This window comes from Tiliqua scincoides, chromosome 2 (genome assembly GCF_035046505.1).
Source record: "Tiliqua scincoides isolate rTilSci1 chromosome 2, rTilSci1.hap2, whole genome shotgun sequence".
Lineage (NCBI taxonomy): Eukaryota > Metazoa > Chordata > Lepidosauria > Squamata > Scincidae > Tiliqua > Tiliqua scincoides.
The window spans coordinates 44,881,488-44,898,650 of NC_089822.1; the positions used below are offsets into that span (position 1 = coordinate 44,881,488).

General features: G+C 43.0%; 1 protein-coding gene across 1 annotated transcript in view; it reads left to right on the top strand.

The window, feature by feature from the left end:
* Window positions 1-1,803: 1,803 nt before the first annotated feature.
* PPIP5K2 (diphosphoinositol pentakisphosphate kinase 2) overlaps window positions 1,804-17,163 on the top strand; it is an 81,149-nt gene continuing 65,789 nt past the window's right edge. Inside the window, exons 1-2 of the mRNA XM_066616928.1 lie at window positions 1,804-1,835; window positions 10,798-10,864. The gene's annotated coding sequence lies outside the window, so the exon portion shown is untranslated. The remainder of the gene's footprint in view (window positions 1,836-10,797; window positions 10,865-17,163) is intronic.

Below are 17,163 nucleotides of genomic sequence, written 5' to 3' on the forward strand. Positions count from 1 at the left end.
ATGCACAGGCCTGTGCGCTCCAAGCTCTGAGCCTCTTCCCCAGGAAGTGGGAGCTGCCCAGGACTTCACCTGCCTGCTTCCTCCCCTGTCCCCCCCCCAAAAGAGCAGCACCCACATTTTGTAGCTCATCGCCTCCTGTTCTCAACCTCACCTGCAGCCTACGATTTTGAGAGTGGACTACACTGCAGGGCTGTTGTGTATCCCACAGTTGCTTTGAATTTCAGGCCAAGGCAATCAACAGCCCAACCCTAGCCACACTTTCCTGGGAGTAAGCCCCATTGACTCTAATGGGACTTACTTCTGAGTAGACATGCATAGGATGGGGCTCCAAAAACAGTACTGAAAATACAATGATCGTAGCTGCTACTCTTTACTTGCTTACTGAGGGCCAAATCCTGTCCAACTTTCCAGCCCTGATGTAGCTGTTCCAGGGGGGTGCATGCTGGGAAGGTAGTTATGGAGGCCTCCACAAGGCCGTCCCCATTGCCTCAGGGCTGCATTGCAGCTACACCAGCATTGGAAAGTTGAATAGGATTGGGCCCTCAGGTGGGAATCTGATCCACACTTTCCTGGGAGTAAGCACCATTGACTGTAATGGGACTTACTTCTGAGTAAACAGGCATATACTTGGGCTCTTGCTTACTAAATTTCTGTCCCACTGAGGGCCCAATCCTATCCAACTTTCCAGCCCCAGTGCAGCCGAAATGCAGCACGAGATAAGGGAACAACAGACCAATCCTATGCATGTCTCCTCAGAAGTAAGTCACATTATAGTCAATTAGGCTTACTCCCAGGTAAGTGTGGATAGGATTGAGCTGTAAGTGTTCCCATACCTTGAGGAGGCCTCTGAGACTGCCTCCCCAACATATGAAGCAGTGCATACCCCATTGGCACAGCAGCACCAGCACTGGAAAATTGGACAATTGGGCCCTAAGTCCCATATACTATCGTTGTTAAAAGCATCTTCATAGTAGCCTGTTAAAAATACAGACCTGTGACATTTCTCCAAATGCAGTCACATACCATGGCAGCATCGGATCTAATATATTAAAAATAAAATATCGAAATGAATGGGGACCCACCTGACATTGGTTCATGACCCACCTAGCGGGTCCTGACCCACAGTTTGAGAAACACTGCACTAGGCTACAGTAGTAGGTTGTCACCAAGTATTGCATTACCTCTCTTGCTGGAAAGAATCCTGCGCACGCTTCCCTTGGGGAGAAAGGACCCAATCTTATCCAAGTTTCCAGCACTGATGCAGCCATGTCAATGGGGCTTGCACTGCAACCTGTGGTGGAGGGGCAGCCCCTGAGGCCTCCTCAAGGTAAGGGGATGCTTGTCCCTTGCCTGGGGGCTGCATCAGTGCGGGAAAGTTGGACAGGATAGGGCCCTCACAGCCCAAGCCTATGCATGTCTACTCAGAAGTAAGTCCCACTGCAGTCAATGGGGCTTACTCCCAGGTAAGTGTGGACAGGATGGCAGCTTCACAGCCCAAGCCTATGCATGTCTACTCAGAAGCAAGTCCCATTGTAGTCAATGAGGCTTACTCTCAGGAAAGCGTGGGTGGGAGTGGGCAGAGCAACCAGCGATTCTCCACTGCTCCGCGTAGGCTGCTGGCACTTTCACCCCGCAGAAGGAAACGGAGCGCAGAAGTGAACCTGCAAGCTGGGGGGGCTCTGGAATCGCCGGTCTAGGAATCGCCTCGAGTCGACGTCTATGGTGGGCGCAAAGCAGGGGGCGGGGACAGGCGGCGGGTCAAGGGTGGGGAGGCGGCCCCGGTACCGCCTTCCTCTTTCTCAATGGGAAGGGATGAGAGCGGCGGCAGCACGCAGGTGAGGAGCTGGGGTGGGCGGCGGCCGGCGACGCTTTCCCTTTCCTTTCAGCGCGCGCGGCTCCCCCCACCAGCCTAAAGACGGTTGGCTTCTAACCGCCAGAAAGGAGCGCGTGCAGGTGCAAGTGGGTAGGCGAGGCTCGAGACCGGGGCAGGTGGGCGCGCGCCCCCCTTTCGGCGCCACGCGCCCTCTGGAGCTTCAGGGTCGTTCTGCTCGCCCCTCGCCTCGGGTCGCGCACAAAGGCGGGAAGGGCTCGCTCTCCTCCGTAGGCGTGCGGGAGAGCCCCTGTGTGGGCTCCGGGCTTCTGCGGTCCGGCGCGCTCAGCCTCGGCACACACAGCTGTCGGTCACCTTGCTCGGAAGCGAGCCCGTTGTGTTCAGTGAGGCTGTAAGCAGGTGGCTTGGGCGCCCCGGGCTTCCTCACAGGACACTAGCAGGTCTGCGTCGCGCAGCGCCAGCCGCCTGCCAGTGCTTTCTCTCCTGCCTGGCCTGAGATAAGAACAGAAGAACAGCCCCACTGGATCAGGCCACAGACCCATCTGGTGCAGCTTCCTGTATCTCACAGTGACCCACCAAATGCCCCAGGGAAAACACCAGATAACAAGAAACCTCATTCTGGTGCCCTCCCTTGCATCTGACAGAGCCCATTTCTAAAGTCAGGATGTTGCACATACACATCATGGCTTGTAACCAGTAATGGATTTTTCCTCCAGAAACTTGTCCAATCTCCTTTTAAAGGCATCCAGGCCAGATGCCAGCACCACATCCTGTGGCAAGGAGTTCCACAGACCAACCACAGGCTGAGTAAAGAAACAGTTTCTTTTGTCTGTTCTAACTCTCCCAACACTCAATTTTATATTATTATTATTATTATTATTATTATTATTATTAACAGTATTTATATACCGCTTTTCAACTAAAGTTCACAAAGCAGTTTACAGAGAAAAATCAAATAACTAAATGGCTCCCTGTTCCAAAGGGGCTCACAATCTAAAAAGATGCAAATGAATACCAGCAAACAGCCACTAGAACAGACAGTGCTGGGATGAAGTGGGCCAGTTACTCTCCCCTTGCTAAAAAAAGGAGCACCCACTTGAAAAAGTGCCTCTTACCCAATTAGCAGGGTTTTTTTTGAGTGGATGTCCCTTGGTTCTGGTGTTATGTGAGGGTGTAAAGAGCATCTTTCTATCCACATTATCCTTCTCCTGCATAATTTTGTATGTCTCAATCATGTCCCCCTTCAGGCTTCTCTTTTCAAGGCTGAAGAGGCCCAAACGCCTTACCCTTTCCTCATAAGGCAGGAAGGTGCCCCAGCCCAGTAAACATCTTAGTCCTTATCTGTCACAGACAGCTCAGAACCATCAGCCTATATGTGAAGTTTTGATTTTTTGCCCCAACGCACATGACCCTACCATAGATACTCGCCTATAAGTCGAGGGCAGATTTTGAGCCCAAAATAATGGAATTTGCTATGACCCTCGGATAAGACGGGGGTTTAACTTAGGGAGGTGTCTGACTATAATTTTGTCTGATTTTACCCAAGGCCAGATCCTGAAAAATAACCTCCCAGTAATTGTTACCTAAGAACTGTACAGTCACAAATTTATTAAAAACACAGTATATACACATAGTATGTATACATCTATACATACATGTATACATACATAGTATGTACATGCTACACAATTTTTAAAAACAGTCTCTAAATTATTAAAAACTATGATCTATCTCATAGATCATAAGATACATTTTTATTCACTATTTTTTTAAATTGTTCTCTCAACAACCATTTGTAAACACTATCAGAGTAAGGCCACAATCCCATCCACACTTTCCTGGGAGTAAGCCTCATTGACTTTAATGGGACTTACTTCTGAGTAGACAAGCCTAGGATTGGGCTCTAAGTACACTGGAAACAGCATACCAGTAGAACCATTAATGAAATCCTCCTTTAAAGTGCCTGGTGCCTTAAGCCAAAGGCTCTAAGTAGAACACACAACTGGGAGTGTGCAGTTCAGTTCACAGTAGAGAGACAAACAACAAGGAGTGACTGAGCAAGTGCAGCTGCACATAGTTGCACCTGATTTACTTGGAAGTAGACCCACTGTGGAGGAAGGGCAGCGGCGCTCTTGTGGAGGTCCTGGCAGGGGGATACTGCAGAAGCAAGCATGCTCTCTTAAAAGCTTACTACATAAGCAGCTGTTGCAAGTGCTTCCTAGCTCCTGCCAGCATGCAGCTAAGATCTCTGGCTAAAATACCTGTTGCTGCAGAATAATTCTACTTTAAATTCTACTCTCTGCTTTTCCTTTGTTTTGCATCTTTGCAAGGTCTCCAGGACTCTTCCAGTGAAAAGGACACACACACAGGGAGATTGCTGCTCTCTCTCTCACAGATGCCCCCCCCCCCATACACAAAGGCAGGGACTTTTCTCCTCCAGTCCAACTTCATTGGTGAGGATAAGGGGAAATGAGGTTAGCAAGGAGGTTTGCAAAAAGTTTTGCAAAGGAGAGACTGAAGTGTGATTGTATACAGTAAGGGGAGAGGTGGAGAGGAAAGCAAGAGGAGGGAATAGACTGGGAGCCCAATCCTAGGCATGCCTACTCAGAAGCAAGTCCCTTAATAGTCAGTGGGGCTTACTCCCATGAAAGTGAGGCTAGGATTGTAGCCTTAACTGTTTTAAGTGCTCTCTCTCACACACACAAACTTTTATAAAAGTTAACTCTTCCTCTCCCCCCCCAGTACAACTTCATCAGTGGTGAATGATTATGGGGAGAGGGGCTAGCAAGCCTCAACTTCACAACAGAGAGTTTAAAGTTTGGATTCAATAAGGGGGAGGGGCAAAAACAAGAAGGAAAGAGGAGATGGACTTAACCCTTTCAATGGCTTGAGAAGCAAAGGTACAGCCTTCTGCAGGCTGTCTCTCTCTCTCTTTAAAAAGATCACTCTCCCCCCTTCACCCTGTCCAGCTTCATCTGTGGGGGGGATGGGAAGGGGGTTAGCAAGTTGGGCTTTCCAGTGGAGTGCTTGAAGTTTAAATACAGTAGGAAGGGGGAACAAGAAGGAAAGAGGAGATGGACTCAGCTGTTTCAAATGACTGCTTCTCCCTCACTCAGATGCCCCCTCCCACAGACAGCTCATTGTCTCCTGCTCTGTCTTGGGTGCCGCTCCAGAGATGCCTCCGTGGGTGCTGGTGCTGAGTGAGGAGGGCTGCTGATGGCTGCGGTGGCAATTGCCCTGCCCTGCCCTTGGAGCTTCTGCAGCTGGGCAACAGCTTGACGGAGCATGTGGAGCACACCCGCACCACACCCGCAGGCAGCTGCAAATGCTCAGCAGCAGCCCCAGCCTGCACAGCCTCCTCTCAGCAGAAGATCACTTACTCCCTCCCTCCCTCCCTCCCTCCCACAATAGTGATTGGCTGGCTCACTTGCCTCCCCCCCCACCCTCGCTGTTTGCCTGCCCTGGAGATGAGGCAGGGCAATGATTCAGGCTGCTTTTCTGGAAAGAAATTCTTTGCCTTATAGGCGAATATCTACGGTACTTACATTGAAACGCATCTGCCATTTTGCTGCCTTTTCTGCCAGTTTGGAGCGATCCTTCTGGAGCTCCTCACAATCACTTCTGGTCTTCACTACTCTGAAAAGTTTGGTGTCGACTGCAAACTTAGCTGCAAAATGTGGATGCTCAGATATGGACAGTGTGTGTGTAAGGGACTGTGCAAACCCAAAGCCAGCACACAAGAACTCTTTCCCACACCTTTCTTTGATTACACACACAACTCTCTTTCCCACTCTGTTTCTTTGTCTTTCACCCACACATGACAACCCTTTCCCACTCCGTTTCTTTGTCTACACACACACCTCTTTCCCACTCAGTTTCCTTGTCTACGCACACACATGACAACTCTTCCCCACTCCGCTCTTTAACTTCACTCACTTGCGCGCGCGCACACACACACCCCAACTCTTTCTTTCCCACTCCATATCTTTGTCTACACACACACACACACACAACAACTCTTTCCCACTCCATTTCTTTGACTTAACTCACACATACACACAGGAAAACTCTTTCCCACTCTGTTTCTTTGACCTCTCTCTCTCTCACACACAGACACACACAATGTCAGGGGGGCATGAAACACATTGCAGTCTGTGCTGGGAGGAGGGGTCCAGCACACAAGTTTAACAGCCATTTCAAAGTAGCACAATCAGGCTGCTTGCACAGGAACTTCTTGTTAACATAATGTAATCCTTCATTGTGCCAACCAGGCAGGATTCAAGGTCCTGGATGCCACTGTTAGCATCCGCAGCTCTGGCACTTGCTGATGTTGCTTTCCCCCTGCAGTGGTGGCCGCAAGATGTGCAAGCAGCTCTGTGTTGACCTTCCTGCTGCTTGCTGGCAAAGCTAGGGATGTGTACTGTGGGGGGGAAGGTTGCCTCCACTGATCCCTGGCAGCCAGTAAGGTTTTGTAACATTTTTGAAGGAAAAAGTGAATGTTGTGTTTGTTCATTCCCTCTCCAAAGCCTCAGTTGAAGCAAGCTGCCTTGAGATCATGTTGCTCAAACATAAAATATTGATGGGGCGATATTGAGTTAATTTGTAACTTAGCCTCTGTGCTTGCTGCATCTCCCGAATGTCTGTCTTAATGCAAATACGCTTATGTAGGAATCTGACAGTGAGTTGGTGATGTTCCTTTTTTACTTAAAAATGATGCTGTAAAATGAATTTTGACTTTGTCCAAACTTCATTTGTGGCACTAGAGCATGAGCAACCTGAGTAGGATCAGGTGCATTTAGGATAGTTGTGTGTTTCTTAAGAGAGATGATGGAGTTAAACTGTGTGGGCAGCAAACAGGGAAACAGAGTTGCAGCCTGAGATTGCAAAGTTAGGAGTGTCTAAGCCAAATGAAATCTGTTTTGCTGTGCATTGCTTCAGGTGGCTAAAATTCCAGGTCATTAAGCCTATGCTTGGTACCATACCTACAGTGGTCGTTCCAGAAAAAAAAAAAAAATTACTGGTGGAAGCACAGGGAAGCACAGGAAGCACTTTTTCCCATGTGTATATTTTTTGGAAAGGGTAATAATTATGTTTCAAATGAACACTCCCAACATAAGTGTAAATTGAACCCATGGGGAGCTGCAAAGATTGATTTGCTTCAAGTATAACTTTTGCAGAGGGAAATCTTTTCAAAATCTTCCTTTAAAGCAGGGGTCCTCAAACTTTCAACTTTAGGGATGCTGGACCTTTAACAAGTGTATAGAAGAGAGAATTTCAGCAGGTGCAGCTTGTCAGATGACAAGCTGCACCTGCTGAAATTCTCTCTTCTATACACTTGTTAAAGGTCCAGCATCCCTAAAGTTGAAAGTTTGAGGACCCCTGCTTTAAAACATATAGTGTGGGAAAAGTTACATAAATATCAGGTGTTGGTAGTGTCTTTGACTGAAATTCTGTACACACCTGTGGAAGCCCCATTGATCATAAATGTACTTCTAAGTAAACATGCATAGGCTAATTGAAACAATTTGGTTTAAGATATTGGAAAGTTATCTGAACTACATGTATGCAACAGACAACTACTGTTGTGCATCCCAGTCAATTCACGTGCTGTGGCACATTTGCTACTATCTTAAACAGAGCCCAATGACCTTGACAAGGCAGCGTTTCATTCTTTTAAGCCTTTTGTAAAGTATGCATGCCATGAAAATAGTTTTTATAGTTCAAATCTATTATTAGCAATGACTTTTGAGCTATTAAACTAACAAGCTCCTGAATTGTTTTTGAGATAACTAAAGTTTTATGTTCTCTTATCTCATTTGTGCAATACTGACTAGAGAAAGCTATCTACTGTTTCACTTGGATATCTGTATGCCTTTCATATAATGTAGGTTTTGTCAGTTAAGTTTTTAAGGATAATAAATGTGTTGCTAATATAATTAAAGAAAGGCAGTTGGTTTGTACTAGAGTCTTAGGGTGAAAAAAATGGAACAATTTTATAAGATTCAGTTCAGAGAGTGTTTAGGATCTGATAGCTAATTGGAAAAATAATTGTTTTTCAAGAACAGAAGATTACTGATGAATGAGAGAAAAGGAGAGAGATGATGCTTATGCAACACAGGCAGATTTAAAACAAAAATTTCTTGGCATGGAAAAGTGTCAGTTCAGTACCAATTTAGAAGGATTTAATCTTGAGCATATGGCAGGTTTCATAGCTTTTTCTTTTTAAGTATTAATGCAAAAACATTTACATGCATTGTGGTTGATATGAAGCTGCATTATAGTAAATCAGATCATTAGTTCATGTAGCCTGATATTGTTTATACTGATGAATTGGCAACAGCTTTCCAGGTTTTTGGATATGGGTCTTTCTCAGCCCTGCTTGAGAGATCCCAGGAATGTAAAGCATATTGCTGAGTTGCAACCTCTCTCTACCTAGTATAGTTAGGGATATATTGGTGTGTGGAATAGTTTCTTCTGGTCTCACTAGTTGGTGATGCAGTCCAGGCTCTTGCCTCCTGATGGATGGGCAGAAAGTGTTGCAAATGAACTCCATGCTGGCTGATGGTAAAACGTGTTAATCCACAGAAGCAGGCCTGTTGATCTGCATTCTTCTGGCCAGAAACGGCATTCCACAGAAACGGCTTTGGGTACCTGCTCATCATTAAATGAAGAGATGATTATTCTTTGGGAAGCTTCAGTAGGGAATTCTAGTAACAGTTTGACCCTTTATCTTAAGGGTCTTGTGGACAAATTAAAAGACCCTAATGTGTCAATCCTAGTCTAATGACTTGGATGTTATATCTTATTTCCAAAATGCTGTTCTACAAATGAAGTTTAACACTTCATTTTTGCCTTCCAATCCCAAGAATTAAAGCATCTCTAAAGACCAGTGAGTGATCATCACATTTAAGTAGTGAAATCTTTAAAAGCAGAATACAAAGACCAGACATGCATGCAGAAGTGCTTAATTTATAAACAGGCTAATTCTAAATGTTACATTTAATTCTGTACAATAAAAGAGTAATAGTTCTTACAGCTAAGCATTCGTATTGACATAAACATACTGATATAACTTCCTGGTCAGGGCAATTGGTAGCTTAAATCATGAACAGAAAGCAGGAGAAAGTCTACAGCTTTACAATGTGTCCTGTTGATCTTCTTTGATATAATGAAGCTTACAGTCTTTCACATCATAAACCTAGTACCAGTGATTTCTACTTTTGCCTGGTAATGGCATAAATGTTTACAGTTCTGGAAAGTTCTGTCTGGACCGAACTGTCAGTGGCACCTTGCCTATTCACCTCTTCTTAACATGCTGTGACTGTTTCTCATCCTCCCTGCTTGGGCAGAGTTCTTGGTCAAACAGTATCTTGATGGTCTATCTAAACAATTCTGTTCAAAACATTGCTCCTCTGGTCGTGTCTGCCATAATATAAATTCTTCAGTTATTGGTTATATGGCCTCTGTTCATTCCTCTGTGGATGTTTCTCTCTTTTTGGGCTTATCCTGTGAAGCTAAATATAATTGTAAGCAAAAAGCATTCATCTGCTTGCTTAAACAGCATAACGTTGTGATGTAGCATACATAATAACAATTATAAATGCCTAACACAGGTGAGCATATTTTTCTTGACATTAGAGGATAGAATTCCAGGAGGGTCTGCTGCTGATCCTACTGTGATTCCCCGTGGAAAAGAGTAGACTGAACCAGTGACCTCCCCTTTCACTGACCCTGGAGATGAGGTATTTAACTTGCTGCTGCAGTGGCAGAAGGAGCAGCAATGGTGTTGTAGCTTGCAGGTGCATGTGCCCACATCCTCTCCCTATGCACACACACAGTGGTCCTGACACATATAGCACATTATTATACTATTTTGGGGGATACAGGGAGGAACTGGTAGGCACAATATGCTCAATGGCTAAAACAGCATGGTTTCTACCTCTGCTACTATAACAGCAGATGTAATAAATGCCTTACATGTCCCTAAAGTTAAGGGGAGGAGGGCTCACTGAAGGTCTCTCCTGAGGCTGCTGAATCTGGAGTTGGCCTTACATCTGGCTCTAACACAGTGATTTTCAACCTTTTTCATCTCACAGCACACTGGCAAGGCACAAAAATGGTCAAGGCACACACCATCAGCTTTTTGACAATTGACAAGGCACACTGTGCTGTCAATGGGGGTTCACATCCCCTTATGGTCCTATTGATAAATGACCCTCCCCACGGCACACCTGGGGACCATTCGCGGCACACCAGTGTGTGTTGAAAATGGCTGCTCTAACAGTTGATAATACTGTTCTATACAATTGTTGGGTTAAATACCCCCACCCCTCAATGTTGCTGTCCTGGTGCTGATTGCCTCTCACTTACTTGGAGGGGGGTTGTCCCAGATAATGACACTAATACTCTCAATATGTGTTTTGACCTTCATCATGCTTAGATTCAGGCTATACATTACTATATTGTGTAATTCATAGTGTGTGTGTGTGTGTTTTGCTGTTTTTAAAATTTGAAATTGCAGTTGCAAGTTAAACACTTCAAAAAGCATTAAGGGTCTGGAGCCCCTGATCTTCAATTCTGTAATTGATCAAATCCCATGCTGATAATGTGTTTATTGAATCTGAAATTAAGATAGCCAGGTGTTTTCCCAGTTTGAATTCTTATAGCTAACTCTGCATCATCGTATGTTTGCATACAGCACATTTTTACAGCCCAACCATTTGCATATTTACTGAGAATTTAGGAAGGTTTACTCAGAATTGTGTCAACGGGATTAGTTCTTAACTAGTTATTCATACAGTTATAACCCCAACTTTTAAACATTAGACTGTCTTTGAAAACCTGTTACTGAGACTTATGCATATGATATCACATTTTTTTCCATAATCTACTTTTGTTGATGTGTCATCTTGTTCTTGGTCAACAGAAACATATTTGCGTTTGACTGAGTAATCCTTTCATCCTAGGAAATGATGAATACTGCCCAGTATTTGAAATTACTGAAGAGTGCACTGATGCTCTGAATATTTGGAGGTAAGCAACTATCACCTATAAGTCGACCCCACAGATAAGTCCAGGGCAGGTTTTGAGCCAACAATCATGAAATTTGCTATGACCCTCGGATAAGTCTGGGGTTAAACTTAGGGGGGTGTCTGACTATAGTTTTGTCTGATTTTACCCAAGGCCAGATCCTGAAAAATAACCTACCACTAATTGTTACCTAAGAACTGTAGTCTCTAATTTATTAAAAACATAGTAAAAGATCATAAGATAAGATTTTAATTCTTTTTAAATTCTGGTCTTCACCACTTTTTTGTAAACACTATCAGAGTAAGTGCATTGTAAACTACATACCAGTTCCCAACCTGGTATTCATGTACTCCCAGGGACACTCAACAGGACCTTTAGGGGTACTTGAAAATGAATGGCAGAATGCAGGTTATGCTCCAGAATGCCTTGCAAGGACCAGCAAGGCAGGAAGGGAGGTAGCTAGTTGACTGTGAAAGCCCCACCAATAGCTAGTTTTTGGTCATCAGTTCATGTGTGAAGCAGTGATTTAAAACCAGCACAGTAAAAAAGCTGAAATGTAATATGGAAAGTGATCAATCACCCAGAATTTCTCAGCACACTTCTGGTGCAAAACAGTGCAAAGGCAGAGTCTTCTGTTCTTCAAGCAGATAAAAAGAAAAAACACTGTGATGAATACATGAAGTCTGGGTTTTCATATGGGGGAGATGAGGGCTTGTATTATTAATTGCAACATTTTGCTAATAGGAAGGGTACAATTTATGGAAATAGGCTGCCAAGGGATATGCCAGTGAAAAAGGTTGAACCATGAATCAAATCCACCTTTAAGGTATCTGGTGTGTTAAGCCAGAAACTCTATGTACAACATACAACCCATAACACATAATTGGGAGTTTGCAATTCAATTCACAGCACAGAGATGCAGCTGCATATATTTGCAACCCTTTTTACTCAGAAGTAGACCCACTGCTTTCCATGGGTGTTATCCTTAAGTAATGGTGGACTGAATTGTAGCCTGGGAAGGAGGATCCCATCCTGGTGTTCCCAGTTGCCGTAGAAACTATCTCTGCCCTACCTGCCTGGTGCCTGTCTGCAGCTTGAGAAAGGAAACTGTTCAGAGTTGAAAGGCTCTGCCCTCTGACTTGATTGACCCGTCTGATTGATAAGGCGAAGTGATAATTGGAGCTTGATTACTTGGCAGAAATTTCATGTACTATACCTGAGTATCTATGGTATGTTGAGTTATGACTCCTTGTTTCTACATAGTTCAGCTTTTGTGTGTAACTCTAGGTAAGAAAATAGTATGTGTGTGATTATATAGAACAATGTTTTAAATTATTTGTATCATTTGGATTAGATTATATAAGGATCGCTTTTGAAATGTCCTTCATTTTAGTCCTAACCCTGAAGTCAGGTTTCTAGCCTGGTCATGCTCTCCAGGCAGGCCCAACACCATGTCCACATATATCCAAACATGCCATGCATCATACATTCAAATAAAATAAATGCAAGGCATGTCAGGCAATGTTATGCAGTTGATTGCATGCTACTTTTTCCTCATGGATGCACAGTTGCAGAGTCTGAAATTTCTGTTGTCAAGAAAGCATGTATTTTGTGCATTGGCCCAAAGATGCTTTGTAATGCTATTTAGCAACATGCTAGTGTAACATCAGATAATGTAAGCTTTTATTTTAAAGTTCTTTTCACTCATTATTTTACTAAATCATTAGGCTTTTCTATTTAAGCAGGTTCATATGCTTAAATAATAAAATGTTAGTCATTTAAAAATATCATGTCTGCTAGTTTATGTGGCTTATGTTCTATGTTCCATAAGTATTCTTTAAAAATTTTCACGCTTCTCAGTTTTAATTTTTTGTTTGAGCTGGTATTTGTTACTTTTAGCTTTTGCAAGTAAAACTATCGTTTGAATTTTTACATTTGGTAGATACAAAATATTAAAGAAGCAGCATTCCATACTAAAATTTGAAGTGTTTACATAGGAATAATTAATAGAAAAAGAACAACATAGAAATCACTGTTAGTCGTTCAATTAGAATATAGCTGGCAAGGAATTCTTAAGTCATTGCCCAAATATTGTACGTTATAGCAAGTACCAAATATTGATTTTATAGTAACTATCATTATCTAATTTTTTTTTGTAATGCTTACCTCTGTTGGCTAAGCATTATCAATGACCTCATAACTGTTGTCTTTGGAACTTTATTGACATCATCCTTTATGCTGCTGAACTAGAACTCTACAATTTGAATAAAACTTCATTACACCAGTTTTACAATGATGGACTAAAAAGGTGGTAGGAGGAAGCATTATACTATTGTTCATTCATGTATTGCAGAAATGTACTTAAATTGTTAAATAACTATATGGGTTCATGGATTTCGAACACCACAATATATTAAAATCTGACAGCTAACATTATCTAGTCATATATGCTAGCCTTGTTGCTCTGCCATCAAAACTGTAACTGAACTGTGAATCTATTTTATATTTGTTACCCTGTTTTATTGTTCTATACTATTTGTACTGGTGCAGCAACAAGTGCTCCTGCCAAAACACTAGTAGACCATCTCCAGTAGTAGTGGGGGAAAAAAGATAGTGGGGAAAAAAAGTAGTGGGGAAAAAAAGTGGGGGGAAAAAGGGCGCAATCCTAACTTGCACTGGAACAGGCAGGCTGACTGACCTGCGCTGAATCCAGGGAAGGTAGATGTGGGCTATGCTGAAATTCAGTGTAAGGGGATTTTATTCCCCTAACCCCATTTCACGTGCCAGCTGTGGCCAGTTCCACCCTCTTCTTAGGCCTGATCTGCCTCCCAGGCTGCCCTCTTCCACCCCAAGATGCCCCATCCCTGCTTCAGTTCCTCTCGCCCTTTCCCACCCTCTGTGCCAGCCTGCCCAGGCTGGCCCAAACTTACCCCATCCAGGTGCAGGTCGTGCTGTGCTAGACCAGCCCATAGACATGTGCTGGCCTAGCCTGCTCCTGAGTAGCCTTGAATGTACTTCATAGCACGTTTTCAACACTCAGGAGGCAGCACAAGAGACTTGTGCTGGCTTGGGTGGGTGGGTGCATGGGTGGGTGATTGGATTGCACTATAAGAATTGGAAAGTTGTACCAATTCAGCAGCTGCCTTCTAGTGTAGTGCAGTGTTGAGTCAACAAAATGCAGTAGTGAAAAGTAGAGTTTTTATTAAGCAAGTGAAGAGAAACGTGGCTCTGCCTTGATAAGATGCAACTTTAGTTATAACAGGACAGTACTCTGGGTTGCACTATAACTGCTGTACTCTGGCAGCACTGAATCATGCTGTTAAACTGACACGCCTACATAGAATTACAGAGCAAAATTGTAACTCTTGATTTTAGTAAAGTGGTAGTTACCATACAGTTTAATATAAAAAGCTATCATCCTTTTTGTGTCAGTATTTCTTGTCATGTTAAACCTATGCTTTTATTTATGGTAGTATATATGTAATTGCTACGTTAACTACTTCAATTTTATTGCTGTCAGTTGCTAAAATGCTATTTCAGTAGTGTTCCAAGACCAAATAGTAAACACAGTTATTCTCTTAAAGTGTATTCTCCCATCCTTTGTTTGCAGACAGATGAGTTCTAGGTTGTTGAGGTTACCAGGATACAGCACAAGACAGATGGATTCTAAATAAAGATAACTTTTTAAGAGAGTACCTTGAAATGAGCTTCCTTTATGCATTAGGGCAGTGGTGCTCAAAGTGGTGGGTCACAACCCACCATAGGAAGTAAAAAAGGGCCATTCCCCCTTTAGTGATGGGTGCCCTGGCAGTGCTTCAGCGATCACGGTACCATGGGGACTCAAGGGGCTTGTCTCCCTATTGGGGTGGAGGGGGAGGTTTGCAGGCCTCTGAGAGGGTCTGGGAAACTTGCAACCCCATCTGCAGGTCTCCCCCAAGCTTCTTATTGCTTCGATGTGCGAATTGCACAAAAACTAGAAGTGTGCTCCAGCGTGCAGATGGGAGTGGCCCAGAGCCTCTCAGAGGTCCGCAGACACCACCCCCCCCAGGTAGAGAAGTCCCTGAATCCCGTGGTGCCACGATAGCTGTGGTGCCACCAGGGCACACCTCCAACAACATTTACCAGCGGGTCTCAACTCCCAAAGAGTTTGAGAAGCACTGTATTAGAGTACACTTCTATAAGTGTTCCCTCCAATATGCATTTCATAATATTTTAATTTTTACGGAGTCTCTTGACGTTTAATGGATTCATTGGTAAGATTAATAACTTTAATTCCATATTAAAATTCACTTTCTTTTTAAAGTATGTGGTAGGTGAGAACATGCAAACATTTTTGTGTATGTAAAATGCCTGGATATGTTACACAGATTCACTGGCTCAGTGCCAAAATTGCTTGAAAATGACCTTTGGTGTAATTTTTCTTTTTGGTCAGTAGCTCAAATCAGCAGACATTTTACATAAGAAAAGCTGGACTAGGCTAAGGCTGCAATCCTAACCACACTTCCCTGGGAGTAAGTCCCATTGAACTCAATAGGACCTGCATAGGATTGTGGGCTAATCCCTAACTAGCATCCTGTTTCCTTCGCTGGTCCACTAGATGTCTCTGGGAAGGTGACAAGCAGAAGAGAAAAAGCATAAATTTACCTCACCATTTTTTACCTGCACTGGTATTTGTAGCCATACTGCTGCTGAAGCTGGAATTAGAGCATAGCTGTTATAATTGGTAGACCTGTCCTCCATTAATTTTTTCAATCCGGTTTTAAAGCCATCCAGGGAAGTGACCATGAACTAGTTCCAAAAGAAAAATGATCCATTTGGCTCTGTTCTGATCATATCTGCCTTGTTTCGTCATTACTTTTAGTCCCATCCCCCCCACAACCATAGAATGTGGAGGGGAAAATGAACATGGGGGAAATTGAGTGCATAAAGTCTTCTGAAGTGCAACGCTATGCATGTCTACTCAGAAGTTAGCTCAATTGGATCAGTGGAACTTAGTCAAAAGCACATGCATTTAGGATTGCAACCTGAAACTTGGGTGCAACCTTACCAAAGGGTTCAAGCAGCAGATAGGTCTTGGGATACAAATTTCAATCACAGCGAGAAGTTAGTAAAGGATGTTAAAAAAAAAAAAATTAAATGGAGGGAGCAAACATCCTGTCTTCATTCTGTCTGAGTCACAAGGAAGTGGAAAATTTGGAATAGGAGGTGGGAAATATTGCAGATTGTGCTTGATGCTTGCTTTCTATAACGTATGCAGATATTTCATTTTGGTTTTCACTTTTTTATTCTGTAACTGCATTATCTGTGTCTCAGACATGCTTACCTGTGAGTAAGTGTCACAGGACACAGTGAAGGGTTTTACTTCCAATTAGACACAGGATATTACTACTACCCTGTCATTTGACAATTTCTGTCTTATGGAGAAAGCAAGTACTTCCATTTCTCTTATTTTTAATTTCTACATTGTTTACATAATAGCTGTTATAGTAAAGCAGAAAACATTTGTATGGCTGTCTACTGAGAAGTAAACTCCATTGAATTGAATGGGTCTTAATCCTAAGTAAGTGTTACAGGATTGCAATTTGACTAATTTTTAGCTTTTTATTAAACTTAAAACTATTCTTACTGTAAGACAAGTTGTCTTGAATGTCTTCAAAAACTGGCAAATAAAAGCATTTTAAATTTGTGTTAGAGTATTGTGTCATTGAGAAGTAGATAGATCACTCAAAAAGGAAATAATAAGTTTTGCTTTTTTGTAGTCGAGACAAAATGATATGTACAGCAGATCCTCTTAATGCCTTGATCTGAAACATTACAGGCATATGCCGCTTAACAACCACTTGCTTAATAACAGACCACATATATGACAGTAGGGAAAGCACAATAAAGATGCTCTTAATGAGGCAATCACATTTCCCATAGCCTGCAGCAGATTGTCTGTTTACACAACAGAGAGGCTTTTAATGCAAAGAGGAGGCACTCTATCTCCAGTAGCCTGTGCAGCCAGCTAGTGTCTGGCAGGGAGTGTCTGTTTATACAACAAAGGAAATAGATTTGACTGAATGTTCACTTAAAGACTTAATTGCTTACAGCAGGGATAGGAGAATGTTTCCCCATCATTAAGTGGCACACACCTGTATATGAAAATAGATTTTCTTAAAACTTCAGAAATAGTTTCTAATTTGTTTAGGACCCCATTAGTCCATTCAAAAAACTTTTATTCATTATTGAAATCATCACTAAGTTTGGTTTAAATTGAAGACCATACTCAATTCTGTGAGATGAATAACGTATATGCAATA